Genomic DNA, 18,991 nt, shown 5'->3' with positions numbered 1-18,991 from the left:
TACTGTAAAAATAGCTCTTTGTGAAGCATATTACATTATCATTCCATTATTGCTGAATCAGATTTTGTTTTCTGCCTCCAAAGAATCGCACTGTCATAAAATTGTTTTTGGAAATTATTTAAGTTTGTGAAACAAAGGAATGGCAGATTGTGATTAATTCTAGTCTGGTGAAGATTAGAATGTTTTCTGACACCAAAATGTGATGAAAAGTGCCCTTTAGGAAGATAGTTTTGGTTACTCATGTATAAAGTGAGAGATTATTACCATTTGGGGTCTTTCATTATTATAATTTTTTTTTTTCTTTGACTGCAATGAGATAGAAAGTTTCTAGGAGCCATGGGTCAAGAACACACAGGAGGAGGTGATACGGTTTGATAAAATGTGGGACTGAAATACAAAAGAATGTGAAATCACATCTCAAATTGTCCCCAAGACGTATCTGATGAAAGAAACAACTCGTTCATACAATCAGATGCGGTTCTGACATCTTGCTTTGACAAAGTTACAACAACAAAAAAAATCACCGAACAAAATTAGTCATTGAACTGAAAAAAATGTCTTTGTATCCTGCATTTGCCAACAAATTGCCACAAATCTGCTTTCAAAATTCCTAAAAATCTGTCAAGTCATGGGAATGTAAGAAAAAAACAACAACATTTTAATAAATGTAGTTCCCAGGAGCAAATTCTGAAAAGAACAGCGGGGCTAGAAGGGATCTCCATTTTTCATCAGTGCACTATTCAACCTGACCGCAGAGCGCTCACAGTGGAAGTCAGCAGGCTGGGCCAGCGTCCTGCCAGCCTTGCAGCGTCGCAGCAAAGATGAGCCACAGCAATGATTCCGCACGGAGCGCGGACACGATAATCAGCCACATGGCTGCCTGTGCAAGCTTGTGACTGCCTTTCACAGGCAGGGTGAAAAACAAATGAGTCACTACTTATCTCTGAATGTCATCATTGAGAGGTACTTAGCAAGTTTAAAATTCAACGTTAAGCTGAAGACCTCTGCAGTCAGTAATAACTGTCACCTTAATTTCATCCTTGCTCATACTTCAATATAGCTTTTTCTACCTAAAGCAAAAAGAAGGCATCCACTAGTCGGCAAGAAGAAGTGTTTTTGTCTACAATATTATGCTTAAGTGAGTTTTGAGCCCATTCCAGGTCGAGTAAAGTTCAGATAATTTTTATTGATTGTTTTTCTTGTCTTTAGAAAGAGCGGCTTTCAGGAGGCACCAAGAAGCTCCCTCTTTATCACTCAAATGAAGAAAAGCTCCTTCACAAGAGCCAGCATACATCAGCACACCTGCAGCACAGCCATGCAGGGCAAGTTATGCTGATAGGTTTCACAGACGGAGGCGAAGGACACAGCAGCAGAGTGTTTGGAAAGTTTAATGCGACACCAGACTCTGTCTTGTGACTACAGCTGTCAGTGTGAAGAAAGTGATGGAATCAAGACCTGTGCTAAGTGGAGATTTGAATTTTGGGTTTGCCTAAACAACAAAGCCACTGCCTATTTCTACAAAGCTCCTCCTTGCGGCCGCAGTCGAGCTTCTGCCTCACAGAGCACTCCTCCCCCACGTCTTCCCCCACTCAGCTCCTCTAGACTAGCGGCATCAGTCTTTAGGAAACACCTGGTGCAGCTGCAAATCTACTGAGCTTTTCATACGAACCACTTCTCAGTCCAACGGTGCTAAGAACAGCTGTAATAATGATAAGCATTGTACTGATAATGCGCTGAAGGTGGAGTGATAGAAAGCAGGAACGTCTTAAAGAGACAGAGGCCCAATTTCAAATTACGAAGTCAAAATTCTTTTAAGTCATGTTTGATATACACAGCATTTTTATGACAGCTGAAAGTAACATAGCTACGTGATTGTACTATAAAATGGCACCAAGTCCCTGAAAAATACAGAAAACCAAACATTTCATGAGTATCTGGTGCTGCTGGTGCCTCCCTTGTCTGAAGGTTAAGCAGTTTGCATCCATGCAGAGGAAATGCAACATAAAGAGAAACTCAATCTGCTCCTTGCTAAGCTTGGTCTCTTTGAATGACATAATAAAACACTTTGGATAATCAGCATTACAGATGTTTTCTGCAGGCCAATCAGTAACAGAGCCTCCTGCTACCAAAGCTCACCATTTGCTGAAAGAGCATCCCATGAACTGTTTTAAAACAGTTAATCTTTTAAAAGGATCTACAACAAAAAAAAAATGCTACATATAAAGAAAATGGATGGATGGATGGATGATATTAGGCATAGGAGGGCTGTACTAATACTTCACTATGTTCAGTGGGTTTTCGTGTGGAATGAAAGTATTTCCTGATACGCAGTTTCAGTTTTCGACATCTGGAATGCTGAAGTGAGTGAATCTTCCTCAGTACAGTCAGTACGTTTGCCATGTTGCATGAGATTTAGTTATTTTATTATTGGGTCATTTTTAGAATATCTAAGTTGCAATTGTGTAAGCGCTGTAATACTGGCGCACATGTTTGGCATGCAAGATGTGTGAGAGCTGTGGCATTCATGCTGCATAATTTTAGGAAATCTTCAATCATTTCTTGGCTTAGCTGCTGATAAAATGCATCAGTCCTCAATGTGTTTGGAAGGCGATGCGGAAGTGTTGTTTATCTAAGGCTGTGCATCATCCCAGATGAAAGAAATGCAAGCACATATGCAATAGTGTGACACCAAAGAGTTGACATGGGCTCAGTGGCTTCAATTCATTTAGGACAGAACAGCAGCAGCTGCTTTCAAGCGTCAACATAAGGAACCCAAAACTCACTTGACATTTTCAAGGTGTAAAAACTTTTTGCATAAAAGTCTCCTGTGTGTGTTTGTCCAAAACTCATTAAAAAAAAACAACAACAAAAAAGTTTAACTTTGTTAAATCCGAAAACAGATTTATGACGGGTCTATTCCTAGATGAGTGTTATCCCTGTTACCAATCTGTATTAGCTCTGCTGATATCAGAGCAAATACTACAGTGTTCTGTTGACACTGTGGCTTTTGAATATATTTGAAAAACAAAATATTCCTCCGGAGAAGTTTGGTTGGTTAGATTTTGTGCACTAGGATAAAACCAAACTTTTTTTCTCTATGCAGTATTACCATATTCTTAAGAAAGAAGCTGCAACACTATTTTTATATGCACCGTGTAGAACTTGTTGCACTCTTGTCTAGAAGAAAACCAGTCGCCTCTTAATTAGATAGGCAGAAAAAAATTTAACTTGATAAAAAAAAAGAACAGAATTGAGTTTTAAACACAAATTGGATGCAACCTAAATGTGTTTATTCTTTTCCCATCAAGTCCCCAGAGTTGTTGTGTATTACATGAACTGAAATGAAAGGCTTTTGAACGATTATTGTTTTATCTCTCTCTGAGTTTCATCTCCATGTGAGCGTCGCAACACACAGCCCTCATGCGCCAGCATGACCCACACAGCTCATTCCACATCTCTCCACAACCAAACTGAATCCACCCCATGCATGAACGCAGACGGATGAGGGCCATCCACTACTTTGCTGAAGATTCAAGATTTTTCTTACTATGTGAGTCACTGCAGCTGCAAAGTATTTTCCTATTACCATGCTACTGATCACATTTCACTTTCTGACTTAAACATAAGTATTAGAAAATCAAAATGTTGTGCTGAAACTGAATATGCTAAGTTTTAAATTTCCTGAAATACTCAAAAAAAAAAAATGCTATTTCGACCTCTGCCTTAGAAGGAGTAAAAGTTGTTTCCATGAAGCAGTTATCCACATGGATTTAGATGCAACAAAATGGCAGCCAGTAGCTGTGGTAGGAGGTTGAAGAAAAACAGGAGCTGGTCCAACATACCCTGTTATCCAGGGTGTAATAATGAAATCTGGTAAAGATGTGCAAAATACTTTATTCTTTTATTAAAGTAGCATATTTTCACTCAGAAAAAAAAAAAAAAAGATTCTGTATTACTCCAACAGTGAGATCTGTAACTTTTCTAACCTTTACTATTTTGTCTCACTGCGTATGACAATAATGGCTCCTAGAGCTTTGGTTGTTTTAAACTTTAATTACTGCTTTGATTGTATATATGGGCATATTTAGGTTAGTATTACTTGAAGCTTTTGAACATCAACACACATATTTATTTTACTTTGTTCATATCCTAGCCTGTGGTCTTTCTGCATTTAGAATGTTTGTGCTTTTCATTCATGTGTTGGTTCTCTCTCTAGCACTCTGGCTTCCTGTGACAGTCCAAAAACATGATTGTTAGTTTAATTGGTCTTTCTAAATTGCCCAGAGGTGTGCGTGTGTGTGTGTGTGTGGGGGGGGGGGGGGGGGGGGGGGGGGTGGGGCGGTGTGCGTCAAAACCTATGTGAATTTTGTCACATTTTGCTTACACTTCCGAGAAACACAAAATTGTGGATCATTAATTAAAAATTCTCTGACACTCATAAATGTTAAAAAGCAAAGGGAAAACAAAAAAAGCTTGAGATGTACTTTTTGTAGGAATGTTAAGGGGCATCAGCGGGGTGGCAGCAGCCTTTATGAAAAATAGTTATTTGAAAGAGCAAGAGCTCATAAAATGCAAACCTCCAAAAGGCTCCAGGGGCGATGTTGTTTTTGGTCCGATTTCTACTCGTATCGTTCAAAAGGGAAATATTTTACCCAGAGAACATCACTCTACTCTTTAATAGTTTTTACTTGTGAAACATTTAGTTTCTTCATTCTTTGCACACCTTTATGAGGGGTGCCAATAACGTAACGGATGCTGTAAACGACTTACTACTCTGGATCGAAATAATGACAAGCTTCTTAAGTCGGGCACATTCAGAATACTTCACTTTAAGCCTCAGGGGATCTCCAATGCAAGTATTATATCTAATTATGAAATGAGTCTGCACTCTGCGCAGTAATCTGCCTCATCATGTTGTCTCACTGAATTCAAAGAGTGAAATGTCATCTTTATGTGTGATGGTGAAAAACAGAAACATGATTAATCTATCTGCTCAAAATCACAACTCCCACAAGACATCCTGAGAGATTCTGTCACCCTTGCTGAGAAGGAGAAGAAGCCCTTAAGAGTTTTATAAGTATTCCTTGACAAATCTTCACTTCTCATATTTGACCACTGAAGTCATTTGCTTGCTTAGGCATGTATAACGGGGATTGTATATATAAACCAAGCTCAGGTTGTGGTTTCTTGCTTTAGGTATTTAACCACCTTCAGGAACACCGAGAACACAGCTTTAAAACCAGGAGGAAAAACAAAAACCATGTGAATCAGCATTTGAGATGTTATCAATAACATCTGGCTTGAGTTATTTTGGAAACATCATTTTAGATTGCTTACAGTGTTTGGTTTTGCAACGTTTATGTATCAACCTCTAAATCTTTCATGCTTGGAATGAGATGTCATGCACACTGTGACTTAGATGTTTTACGGTTGCACAGCAATTTGCAACCAAGCCCTATATACGTCTTCACATTTTGTCACTTTAAATCCACCAACCTCACTGTGCTTTTTTCAGCGCGCCGTGTCTTTGACCAGTCCAAAGAACTACCTCACTATAAACTTTAAGAATCAAGAGATTATGAGGGAATTAGATGCTTCGTGAATGTAAGTGGATATAATTATTAGCTACATTAATCAGACAGCAGTTTCACGTTCACTATACTGAGGTGAGTGAAGCATCTGCATAACATAATGTCATATGAAGTAAGGTTGTTAGAGTCGTTGACATGTTAGTTGAAGCATAGCTACGTTGATTGAGTGGCAGTGGGGTGCATACTTAATACATGTACCAGTATGTCCAAAAATGTTTGCCCTCACTTAGCTGATAATCAGATTCTGGATGTTTCATATGTGTCATAGAATGATGTATGATTTCTATGTTTCCATAGCACTGAGTTATTCTATGCTATTGAAGATAGTGATAGTGTGACCGGGGCAAAACCCTGAAAGCAGCTGAACGATCAGACAGCTGTATTACAGCTACAGCAACTTGACTTGACCTTGACTTGTGCAATTTTATATGCATTTTCCCCATACATTATGTTTCAAACCCCCCACAATCAGCCTGTTCTGAAAGAACAAAGTAAGCTTCTGGGTTGTTGTATGTAGTGAGAATCTGAACCCTGCAGGTTACGGCCGCCCGTTGAGGGAACCCTCCTGTTTCACATTTCAAACCCTCATTCAGACTAAAGATACCCACTGTTCACTCTATAAGATGTTGGCGACGGTACAGATGAGCGTGGGGATAGCGAGACTGATGGTGGTCCTAGCGGAGGTGATGAGCGTGATGATGATCACGACCTGCTGTTGCCTCCAATGACAGCCCAGAGTCCTTCACAGGTAAAGAGAAGCGCAGCAGAGTTACAGGGTCACATCAGGCTGACGGTGGGGGTCTTGGCCAGCATCAGCAGGATGTGTGAGATCACATTAAGTGGAATGAATGTGATTGGGCCCCAGGCTTATCATCAATACATAGAGCTCCAACTGTTTCTGGATTACATCGGGAAGGGCAGCAAAGAGGGATCCAAAAATTGCCTGCAATTTACTGGTGGGTGTTTGGAAGTGAATGTGTTTCTAGATGAGTGTGTTTTTAGAATATGAATGAGAATCTATGTAGTGTGAACAATGATGTAGACATACATCAGGTCCTTTTTAAAGATCTTTTTTTTTTTTTTTTGCCACCAGCAAAGAACAGCATGAGTCCTTGCTTTACAACTCACACTTTCTCATGAGTAGCACGCAGTCTTGTCACAACAAAAGTACTCTGATGGATGTCTCTACCTCTCTGCGTCACTTTGGTTCTGACAGCCACTCTTTAGACCGCTTTTCAGATGTATCATCCCACAGGGATGATACATCCCCCCACCCCCCAACAAAAACAGAGAAGAGCACGGGGCAAGAAAGAGCCAAATGAAGAACTGAGGGAGAAGGGAGTTCAGAAAAAAAACAAAAAACAACTTCTGAGAGATACTGGAGTCTTTGTCTGATTACAACGGCATGTTTTGGGGTGACATGGCGTGTTGGGTGAGAGTCAGTGTGGTTATGTTGAGGTCGTGGTCGATAACACTTCACTACACCGTGGAATATGAAAAGTATTGATTTGCTTTTTACCTTGGACAGCTTTGAGCACAAAGCCTGTGATGTTTCTGTATACGCCGTTCAAAGTCAATACTCCTCTCCCCACATCAATCTGGCTTGTAAAAGAGAGGGAGGGGGGAGAAAAGAGATTCTTGTCATATCAGACAGAGCTGTGTCCTCTTCAGGGCTTTATGTTACAGAGGTCAGGATGGTTGTTGTGTTTATTACCTTATGGATCTGAGACGGTGGTCAGGGAGGGATGAGGGTGATGGGAGTTTGTGTCAGACAGGTCTGGTTTGAAGGAGTGATGCTTTTGGTCGCGGCTGTTCAAAGCACCCTTGCTGCATGTTTGCTGTGTCCCCTGTCTGGCTTGAGGGGAAGCTACAAACCTCTCCCGCCTTTCGCAACGGCAACATTTGTGAGACGCATGGCTGATAGTTGACCTGGAAAAAAAAAATCTACCACCTGACCTGTTACTCTCTGCTGCTCCTCCAGAATAAAGATGGGAATCTTAGTTGTTTCACTGACTAATGTCAGCCATGCTCTGATAAGACTACATCACAATCTTTGTATTTTTATAAGCTAGATTCTGTGACATACTAAAAGCCTAAATAACTAAACCTGGTATTAATGGCGGCGTGTGCACATGCAGTGACCTTTGCCCTTCTGATTACATTTAGGATTTTAGTTTTACCAGGTCATGGCAATAAATGTAATTTTGATTCCTTGGGTGACTACTGTAAATCATAAACTGACAACAAGTCCTTTGACTTCATAGTGAGATCAAATTGCAGACAAGTGAACTTTCACAATCACATTTTTACTTGTGAAAAAAGCTAAAACATTTGTATTATCATAATTATTGGTGTTGATGTAACGCTTAAATATTCCCAATAAAGTCCACTGAAGTTTGTAAACAAAATGTGAAAAATATTCAAGGAGTGGTAACACTTTTTATCAAAGAAGAAAAGGATTGGAGTTTGGAAATTGCAAGTTAGCAAGGTCACAGCTCCAGGTACTTAATCCACTTGTAATGTGTGTGAAGTAACCACAAAAAATGCTGTCCACTGTTTTTCAGACACATAGAGAGAAAGAAAAGACTGCCCCAAATAGTACCCTTAGTCTTCAGAGTCTAAAAAAAAAAAATCAATGAAATCAAGAAGAACTGAGAGACGTATTTGAGGGCGTAGATCTGGTGTAGAAAAATTCTTCTCCACAAAGAGAGCAACAGAGGAAAAACACACTTGAGACAGTCCTCGATGTTAAATCTTGCTGATCTCAGATCAGACAAGAGGGAGGTCTACGGGGAGAATCGCAAAGAAACAGACAACTACAAAGGAGCAGAATAACAGATTGCGGAGCGGTTCCTGAGATCACAGAGGAGAAAAAGGCAGACGGACACAGGAGGAAATCAAACTTCAGATGTTTTTTCATTGCTCTCATGCATTCTAAAAGTCTGCTTGGAAACAGTGAGGGCTGTGAGGAGTATACTTGTATGATGATGCAATCACTATCTTTGAGCCTGTCTCACTCTACTATTTTTCCTTGGACACCAGTAAGTGCCAGGAGTCTGGGTGAGACCACTGGGACGGATCTGAATCAAGTGACTAATACACGACAGGCTGAGAATTAGATCCATCTGCTATGATCAGAGGAGAGGTGTGGCTCTGCAGACATCTAAGTGGCTGGATTAACCACTGGCCATGAGGGCCATTGATGTTATTGAACAGGGAGGCTGATGAAGGGAGTCCTTGTCAAGGTGTGCGATTATGCTGCTGCGGCTGCTTGGCATGCTTGTGGAACAGGAAATGTGCAGTGGCACAAACTAAACAAAAAAAAAAAAGAAAATCTAACAAAAATAGTGGCACTAAAAGAAATCTGTAACACAAAAATACAGATTATATAAAACCTACACATTTACACAATTGTTGTTTAAAGTGCACAAATTGATAGTTTTGAATCTCCTCATATATGCATATGCATACACAGCTAAATTATTTATTCTGTCGAAACACCACAGAAATGTGAAGAGCATATTGTGAGGAGACGCAGGCAGTGTCACAGTCCTTTCTTCTTCTGGCCAATGTGTGACTTTTTGTGTTACAATTTACCCATTACATTATTTTTATTTTGTGAATTTTTTTTTTTTTTTTGTATAAAAATGTTTCAGCAAAATTGTACACCATTTAATTGCTGGAGATAATCTCAAAATCCCCCAATGTCACGACCACTGCAATTACGGGCACCACTTGATGCACTGAGTCATTTAACAATTAAACCCGATAATAATTTTGTGTTGGATGTGAAAGAAATGGACAGATGTGAGGATCAGAGTTACTTTGGCGGGAAACAAATGTCAGCGACCAGACAGCTGGGTCCAATCATTTGTTAAAGGTTGCTCAGAGTTAGCCTGGAAAAGATAAAGTAAAATGAAGATAAACACAAAAGAAGACACTTGTGGTGAAGACAAATGGATATAAGCAGACAAGTTCAAAAGTAGTTATTCCCTTTAAGAGGGATTAGGGATTACATTATGATTTTTCATTTACTTAGTAATAAATCACAAATTCTGGTCATCTGCATGGAGCAGTACATGTCTGGAGCCACACCCGTCCGTTCGTTCCATGATAAACACTGAAGAAACACTGAAGACAAGGCACAGATACAAACGGTGGGGTTGAGGGATCTCGTGAATAACAGAGAACCAACTTCATCCTCTTATCGAAACAGTCCGGTACTGTTAATCAGGAAAGAATGGAACAAGCATTCCAGGGAAACATTAAGTTGGCTCACAAACAAAACCTTTGGGCCTATAAATCTGGTCATATTTCAGCCGAAGCCTGTTACTTCAGTTCTTGTTTCTTCTTTACCTCATTTTGACCCAAGCCCCCCGTATCTTATCTCTGTTGACCAAGACAGGGCTTGAAGAGTCTGCTTTTTGCAAAAGAATGCTTTAATTAAATTCACAGTCACGGCATCTGGTTAAAAGGTTTTCATTTCTCACAAAAAGCAGTGCGAAAGGGATGTGCACATCTTGTAATAGTCTCCATCAATATGGGTGTTGAAATTTTAGGCGGCATCTCCAGCGTGACACAATCCTGGTCTCTCCTAAATAAAGACAGGCTTCCACACTTGAAACTCTGGAAGCCTATTTCTGTCACTTTATCACAAACCATTTTGACTTTAAGATTTAACAGTATGTAGAACTACTAACTAACTAAATCTCATAAATATGGTAGTTCAAATTATTACATTTAAAGTCAACATTTTGAATTAAGTTATGACTGACTGAATGTTCCCGATTTTTAATTTTTAGCTTTACTTCTCAAAATTGCCATGAAATTCAAAATTGTGATTTTAAAACCTCCTGACTATGACAACTCGAGCCATTTATTTCAAGTGACATAAAAGTGTTTCCATAGAAATCAAACAGGAAGCAAAGCAACAAGAAAATCTATTCAGCTAGCCGGCTCTCACTTTTTGTTTTCTTTTATTTCTCCTCCGAGTACAAAATGTAAGATCTGAAAATGGTTTTCTGAACATGGCAGGGGGAGACAAGATGACAGTGTTTTAGCTACAGAATGTATTTTCCCCCATGAATAAAGGCTTTATGCTTTGTTTATGGTGCTAATATGGCAGGAGTTGGACAGGCTGTCTAAACTCCGGTAAGATGGTCACGTATGCATAAATGTACCCACAGAAGCTGGCAGACACACACACATAGACACACAGCACGGCTCTGTTCCCGGTGCCAGCATATTGTTCAACATGTTTAGTTTTGCGACAGGAATCCTGTCGTATTTCGCGATGAGGTCACGACACGCTATAAATAAACTGAAGCATACAGCAGGGTGTCAGAGACGTGCTTGGTTATCACGTAGATGAACAAATTCAGGGTGGTGACACACAAACAATTAACTCGTTATAATGATCAAAGAAGTTCTTTGCTCTCCAGCAATTCTGCCTGAATTTTTTTATTTTTTTTATCTGCCGATGATATGAATTCTGGTATATATTTTCTGTAGTTGAGCAGTAAGTTACAGCTGTAGTTAACGGTGTACATTCAGAAGCAGACAATATTCTGCATCAATAAAGTGGATGAACTTCATTAACACAAGTGTTTGTTTGAAGGACATCATGAAACTGAGTGAATTGATTTTTCTCAGACAAAAAACTGCAGGAAGATGATTGGCACCTTGCTTTTAAGTCATATTTAATCTAAAATGACAACTTCATTACAGAAAAGAGCAAATATTTCACACAGGCTGCACTTGAAATGTGACAAATGACATAAGTGCTTAACTCTGAAAAAGGGTTAATTAGAGTTACTTTCAAAGCAGTGTTTTATTGCAATGTTCTTTCTCTAAATGAACTAACAAGAGTGCAGACTGAACACTACACCATGGTGCAAAGGTTTTAAATTATCTAACCTTATTTAGTAATGAAGCCAACTTCTACGCTATATTTTCTTGTATCTAAAACAATTAGATGATGCTGTATATATTTCAGATTAAAAATAATAAACCTATATTGTAACATATTTATTTTCCTTTATGTTAACTGTCAAAAAAGACAAAGATTGCAGCAAACAAATTTATTCAACAGTGTGTGGTGCCAGAAGGAAACCAGAGGAGTATCACATATTCTGATGTCAGAAAGCAGAGCTCTTCCCGCTTCTCTGTGAATCTTAGAATTGGTCAACCTAAATTGCTTTGTTGACAATTTAGGTTGAAGTTTTATTTATTTAACTTCAATATAATTGAATTTCTGTGATTTACTGGCGACCTGTCCAGGGTGAACCCTGCCTCTTGTCCGAAACATCTCACTGGAGAAAGGCACCAGCACCCCTCCTGACTCCATTAGGGACCAGGGTGTAAGAGGGAGGGACGAAGGGAGGGAGGATGGATGGATGGATGGATGGATGGATGGATGGATGGATGGATGGATGGATGGATGACAGAACTTTTTTTACAATTAACCTGTCACTAAGAGGTTTGAAATTCCAAAGGTTTTTGCTGCTCACTAAAAAAATTCTTAAATGCTAGAATGTTAAACATTTGTCAAAAAGTCTGAAGCAGCCAAAAATGAAATAAAAAAAGCTCCCCCCACAAAAAATTTCGCAAGTTAGGAACACCACCACAAAGCATAAAATCCCCTCCTGCATATTCCCCTAGTAACTTTTGTGGAAGTGACTCGGAGCAAGGCAGTTAACACCCGGCTGGTCAGGAGGAAAAGCTCAGTGAGCCACGCAGGGGAAACGTTGGCCCTCCGAGGTGTAAATGTGTAGAAGCGAATGGGGGCAAAGCGAGGCCTTTCTGAGAAGCAGCCCGTATGCTTGACCAGTCCCGCCTGAGTAAATAAAAGTGAACATTTAAGAAAAATGGCGATTATTTTTCTGGTCACGTTGAGGACGCGCCGTCATTCTGGCTTGATGAAGATCCCCAGTCGCGGTCAAAAGAGCACAGAAAAGAACGTGGCCCCGACCCACATCCTGTGGAAGCACACCTCATTCCGGTTTATTTCCAAACACAAACTTCACATTACTCTCAGCTGGCCAAGCGCACTGTCATTTCATCAGGCTTTTCCCCACGCCGCCACGCTAGCCCCCGATGGTCTAGTAATTTTCAGAGCATAACCCATAAAGAACCATTGTAATGTGGATCCACCTCATTATTGCCGGGTCAGCGTATAGAGCAGAGCAGCAGAGCAGGGCGCCTCGTATGGCTTGTTAATTCAACACCTCTCTCATTCAGCGCTGCATTTGTACAGCTGGCCTTTTTGAAAGAAGTTCAAGCTATATCACACCCACATACAGCGTACGTAGTGACAGCGCATATGCACAACAACACAAATCCCAGACGTTGCCCTGACATCACTCCACACCACTGGGTTTCTGCCCAGGTTGCGGTTCTCACCTTGGGAAATGACCCGGTGCCTGTCCAGCCACCCAGGCATGAAACACACACACCCCTAAAAAGCACAAGGGCTGGGTATTGATAGGAGGCCTGAGTGGCTGGATGGAGGCAAAGATGTGGGTAAGTATGAGTTTGTGGGAAAAAATTAGCTGGGAACTGAAGAGGAATACGTGTGCAGCAGGAGTGTATGCGATATTAAAATGCAGGAATATTTTTTCTCGCTAAACATTATTCTTTGGCTTCATGCATGCGACTTAGTGTGGCCTGTAGGTTTAGGCTAAAATTAGAATATTATTTTAGGCAAAAGTTTGTACTGCATGCCTTGTTGCCCTTTTGTGTTAACAGAGTTGGCAAATAAACCTGTCTCATGGGGCCAGGCCACAAGACCAAAATAATGGTTGTGTAGCCCTTAATATTTTTAAATTGTGCATAAGGCAGAATTCAGTACACTCAGAAAAAAAAATAGATAGTGGGAGCAAGATAAAAAGTATTTCCAATGCTAAACCCAACATCCTCTTGATTGTGTCTTATGGTTTAAGACTGAACATAAGCTACCAAATTAAATAGCACAAGGCCACACTGCTGTTTTAAAATATCATTGAGCAAACTGGTGCTTTAAAAGCGTTATTTATTGGGGAGGTTTCTTGCTCCAAAAAGTTTAAGAGCCACTGCTGTAGAGGGAGCTGCAGAGGGTGTTGATTGGAGGGTTTGAGCGTTGAGAGATGGAATTGAAGAAGGATTATACGGTCACTCAGATTCAGGAGGAGAAGTACGGGGTTGGTTGTGAGGGGAGTGGGCTGCTCTAAAAGGAGGGGCTGGAGGGGGTGAACTCTTGGCCTCGAGACTGGGGCTCCGTCACGCATCACATCTTTGCAAGCCACTTGGGCCTGATGCTCAAGAGGGGGAGTCGGTTCAACCTTTGTTGCAGTGGAGGAGTGGGGAGTGACAAGGCATACCAGCATATCTGACATGTCAGAGCAGTTGGCTGGGAGACCTGGATTCTGGTCAGATCTGACGCTAGCCATCTGCTTCAGAATAAGACCGGGCCGTTTTAAGTGATGAATCTGCCCCAGGGAGGATATGAAATTGTGCTTCAAGGAGGAAAAAAGAAAAATAGGAAAAACACACATGGCAAATCAGGTATGGATGAAATATGCACAGACTTATTTCAGTAAGCAAATAAGAGCTGTGTATCCTCAGAGAAAGCCTAAATGGTGGTTAAATAAATCAAAAGGAGGTTTTTTGAGGTGAAAGGGAAGCAGAAATGAGCATGATCAGATTTGAGCTTTCGTTCGAGTCCCCAGTAGGATATATTTATCCTTACCTCGTTCTCTCATAGAGCTCCCTTTAAAGTCATTGAGCGAAGGGAAGTGATGAAATGGAGCAATTATGTATCCATTTGTGCTATTCAGGTGAAACCAGGTGTAAAATTTCCAATCTGTGCAGCTGCTGTATCCTCAATTCATTGTGCTTTCTTGCCACTGTTGCCTGTTAGAAGGTAATATCTGAAATATGGACTAAATATTACAAGCAATAAAGCTATTTAACATTATTGTATTACTTCCAGAGAGAAAGATTGCCTTCTCCACCCTGCAAATGTATACCAAAAAAATTGAAATAACAAAGGTACTGCCGCATAACAAAACAAATCTTAACAGAGACATTTCTGAATTGATATGTTCTGCTGAGAAGGAACAGAATGCAATAACAAAAAAAAATGTTCCTAATCAAGAAGAAACATGGGTAATTTGATATACAGACATTTAGGAATATGAAGAAAATAAAATGCTGCACGCTCATCCTGAACGCTGGGATAAAAAAAACAAAAAAAAAACCAACATCCTTTTTTCCTCTGTGAAAACAGATAGCCGAGTCATCTCCCGTTGAGCTGGAGATTAATTTTCATTTTCCCAAACAGTTTGTGCATATAAATATTCATGAACCACCTTGAAAAGCGGTGGGCAACTATAAGACGGTCAACGGAGAAACCAACAACTCCCCCCCTCCCCACTGCCTAATCTGCAGCTGTGCTGAGGGAGAGTGGGGGGTTAGCTCATGATGAAAGACTCTCACCATCCACGACCTTTCCAGTCTAAAACAAAGATTTGCACAATTAACTACTTTTAAATGTCATCCAACTGCCAAATCTGCATATCAACGCCAAGGCTTGCATAGAAATGAGGATGTTTGTGGACGAATCATTTTTCTCCCCCGTCCCGTCGCCGGTGCCAGCGAATGGGTGGCTCTTTCTTGTTTTAGCCAGGGAAGAAATGTAAATGTCAACATATCTTGCGTGGAGATCCTTCTGTTGCTAATTAACCTTTGCCGTTTAGAAGCTAAACTGGGCTCTGCCTAAACGCCGCAATTAACTGGAGCTTGAAAGACAGAGAGACAACATCTACACGGAGCCGTGGAACACAGGGAATCACGCCGACTTCATTATCCTTGCAGACGCACCTCATTTTTTGTCATTGGTAGATATTCTCCCGAGGCTGCAAAGAGAAGAAGCCTATTGGGACAGTGTCAAAACTTTGTGGATTAACAACTCTCATTACTTTTTTTTTTTTTTTATCTCCATAAGGACGGAAGGCAGTTTAGCTGTAGCCCCAAGTAGGAAGAAAACCATTAAAGGTGGATTGAATCTCATAAATCTTCATGCATCAAGCTGTAGACTGCTGGGGTCTATCATATTCACATTCAATTTACAGATTTAGTGACTGGGAGGAAAAATGTGTCCTCCTCTAACTGGCTTTAACGGTCCAAAACAAAGAAGAAAAAAAAAAGGTCCGGTGTAATTTAAGCACTTTCCTCTGGTGGTCTCAGTGGGTCTCCTCTGGGCCTGAGCTGCACTGACTCCTCTGGAGTAATGAATACCAACACTGAGCTCAGACCTGCAGCTCAAAGCCAGTGTCAGTTACAAAGTCAACCCATTACCATCTTCACTATTCAACAATATACTCTTACCCTGAACTGTAGAATAAATAACATTCAACAGACAGAGCAGGTAGCTGGAGGTGGAAAAATATCATCTCGTTCCACTGGGAGGGAGGTGAGAAAACTATATGATGACGGACAGAGATATATATATTTTTACTTTTATATGCTGATAAATTTTGAAGCTCAAGGAACTGTCAGGCTAGATGCAGACATATGATTGACATAATTTCCAGGGGGAAGGGAAGAATGTGGGTTTGTAGAGGGCAGGGGTGATGTGGGGAGAATGTGGATTCAGTGCAAAAATGATGAGAAGCTTCAGCATAGCAGACCTGACACCATTTAACCACAAGGCAGACGCAGTACTGTGAAAATATTTTAATATTTAATCAGCTTCTTGTAGTCTTTTAAAATGGTCTCTTGTTTTCTTTGTTTGTTGTTTTTTTTTAAACTAATTTGAGTCCAAACATAACACCAGACTTGCCATGACAGCTGATTATGCAGAATAGGCCTCAGTAGGAGGAAAGTGGGTAAATGGAAGACAAAAACAAGGAGGAAGTGTCTAGGCTGAATGTATGGAAAATCTACAGTACCGAAACTTTAATGTAGGAAAACCTACTAACCAACATACAAGACTTTCACATTTTTGTGAGTAGTATCATTATACTCTAACTCACATCCCATTTTATACCCAAGTATCTCTACATCATTTTACCCGTCAGTATGTTGATTATCTTTGCAGATGTCGTGTTATTTGGTAATAGGTTGCTTTCATGTGACGTCACAGAGATATGCAGTGAGAGCGCAGAGTACGGATGGAAAACAGGCAGCAAAGGTGCTGATGAGCAGAAATTTGAAAAGGAGAGAGAGAGAAATGTGGAGCCGCATGTTAGCCCTCTTCAGATGCTGCCGATGGACCTGCTAGAAACTTATATTTGGTGTCCGTTCAGTTCTATGTAAAAATCAATAAGGTAGCTGCAGCTCAACCAAAATATTGTGACAAGCTCTCTGACACATTACAGTATAACGGATCACAATGTCAATGGTCTCGAGCCTAAATGCTTTACAGAATTGCTGGTGAAGTGTGTGAAGCCTAGAGTTTAAGAGCAGCTGAGTCCGTTTTTTCAGTCCAAACCTAAACAAGGTGAAGCCGCATTTAGTTTCTGTGCAGCTCTAGAACAAACTCCCTGAAAAGCTGAGGTGTGCAGAAATGTTTGGCTTTGATAAACCAATATTGGAAAACATTACTGTTAATGGGAGCTTTCTCGTGGAGCCTAAGCATTTGTTTTATCATTTTTAATGTCTTTTTTTATTATCGTAAATGAGCATTTTAATGTTTCTCAAGTGGTGTGTCATATTTTTAATGTCCATTTCATGTTTTTTTTTTTAACTGTACTCAGCCTTTTATCTCTATCCATTTATTTGTCCTATAAAGGATTTTGATTTATGATGTCCATAAATGGTGTTAAACAAATAAACTTGCCTTCCCTTCACTCACCAACATCCAAGTCTCGCTCACTAATCAGCTCTGACATGATAAACTCGTTGTCGCCACATGGATGCTGGAGGAAAGCGGGCAGACTGTTTGTAAAACAAAGCCTTCATTATGAGCAGGACGCACTGCATCAATTCTTATGAAGAAGTTCAAACGAGCTTCTGCCTTTTCAGTCGAGGACATCCGTCAATGTCGGCTATGATTAGGTGAAGAAAAATACTAATTTCTCAGGAAGACTGGGCTAATGTCCTTCCAGGTCCAACGTGACAAATGTCCTTTATGGTCAGTGTCAATTCTTATCAGCACCTCATTAAACATGTAAGTGAACACATGAATATTTACCGTGTTTAATTACGGCCCTCCGTAGCTGGTGTCGGAGTGGACCTGCGCTCTTCTTTCAGTCCCGGAGGGCAGGCTCTCGTCTGAACGCGTACCTCTACCTTCTCGTCTGAACGCGTACCTCTACCTTGATGAATACTGCACAAGCCCGAGAAGCGAGAGCAAGTCGAGTCCACTTCAATCAGCTTGAGAATTGTTGGCACTGCCGCCCATTCGCAGGGCCGTCTAATTGGTGGCAGTAAAATTCAACAAGCTGCATAATTTACTTGGGAGAAATGAGAATGAAGTGAACAAAGATTGGCTCATTTGTGGCAGAGAAATTAAAATGTCTTGTCCTTCCAAATTCAGAAAGACTGCAGGAGATTCAGAAATGACCAGGCCAGATGTTAATGGGCTCTACTTGTCAAAGTAAAGCGACTCAGGGAGATATTTAGTGCCAAACTCCTTTTTCACTTTTTTTTTTTTTAACAAATTGTTAATAAATGATAAATGATGAACCTAAGCCCAAATTTTGGATTGGGTTTAAGAATTTTTTTTGAGAATTATGTTGATCCTTTCTACAATAAAAAAAAAAAAAAAAGATGAACAGTTGTTCAAAGCAGAACAGCTGCAGAACAGTTCTGCTTTCAACACGTAAGTCCAAAGCAGGAAGTCATTAATTTAACCAGAACCAAATGGAGAAAATTGAAACATTTCAAACTGCAATGACAAAGAAACACATCAACTAGTTTGGTGTAAAGAAACATTTAAAATAAATTTAAACCAGACAAAGGCAGGACTAATTCTGAAACAGGTGTCACTTCCATCTGCAACACTTCCTGCACCAATGAGTCAGAAACTCTGCCTTCACACACGTTTTGCATTAGGGGAAGGTTTTAATTACAGTAGCAATAAGAGTCGCTGCTGCATCCATGCTTCTCACTTTCTGTATATTTTGATTAAGATTTAAAATACTCCCTCAGCTCCTGTGAGCCGAGCCTCAAACTGCTGACAATGTGAAGAGCCACCGCGGAAGAAACCCACCTTTGTGTCCCGTTTGATGCTTTCTCCCACGTTTGATCGTCTGACATGAAACAACACAAACACGTTGAACAGTAAAACAGACACTTGAAAGGGACAATACTGCCAAAGACATGGGGACATATTGAGTGGCAGCTTGTTAGCTCTTTGAGGCCTTTGCTGTCTTGCTGGGCAGCAAGCTGATGTCTCCTCGCTTTGTCTCAGATGTGGA

Source organism: Poecilia reticulata, linkage group LG9, assembly GCF_000633615.1.
Source record: "Poecilia reticulata strain Guanapo linkage group LG9, Guppy_female_1.0+MT, whole genome shotgun sequence".
NCBI classification, from domain to species: Eukaryota; Metazoa; Chordata; class Actinopteri; order Cyprinodontiformes; family Poeciliidae; genus Poecilia; species Poecilia reticulata.
This window is presented reverse-complemented; position numbering follows the sequence as displayed.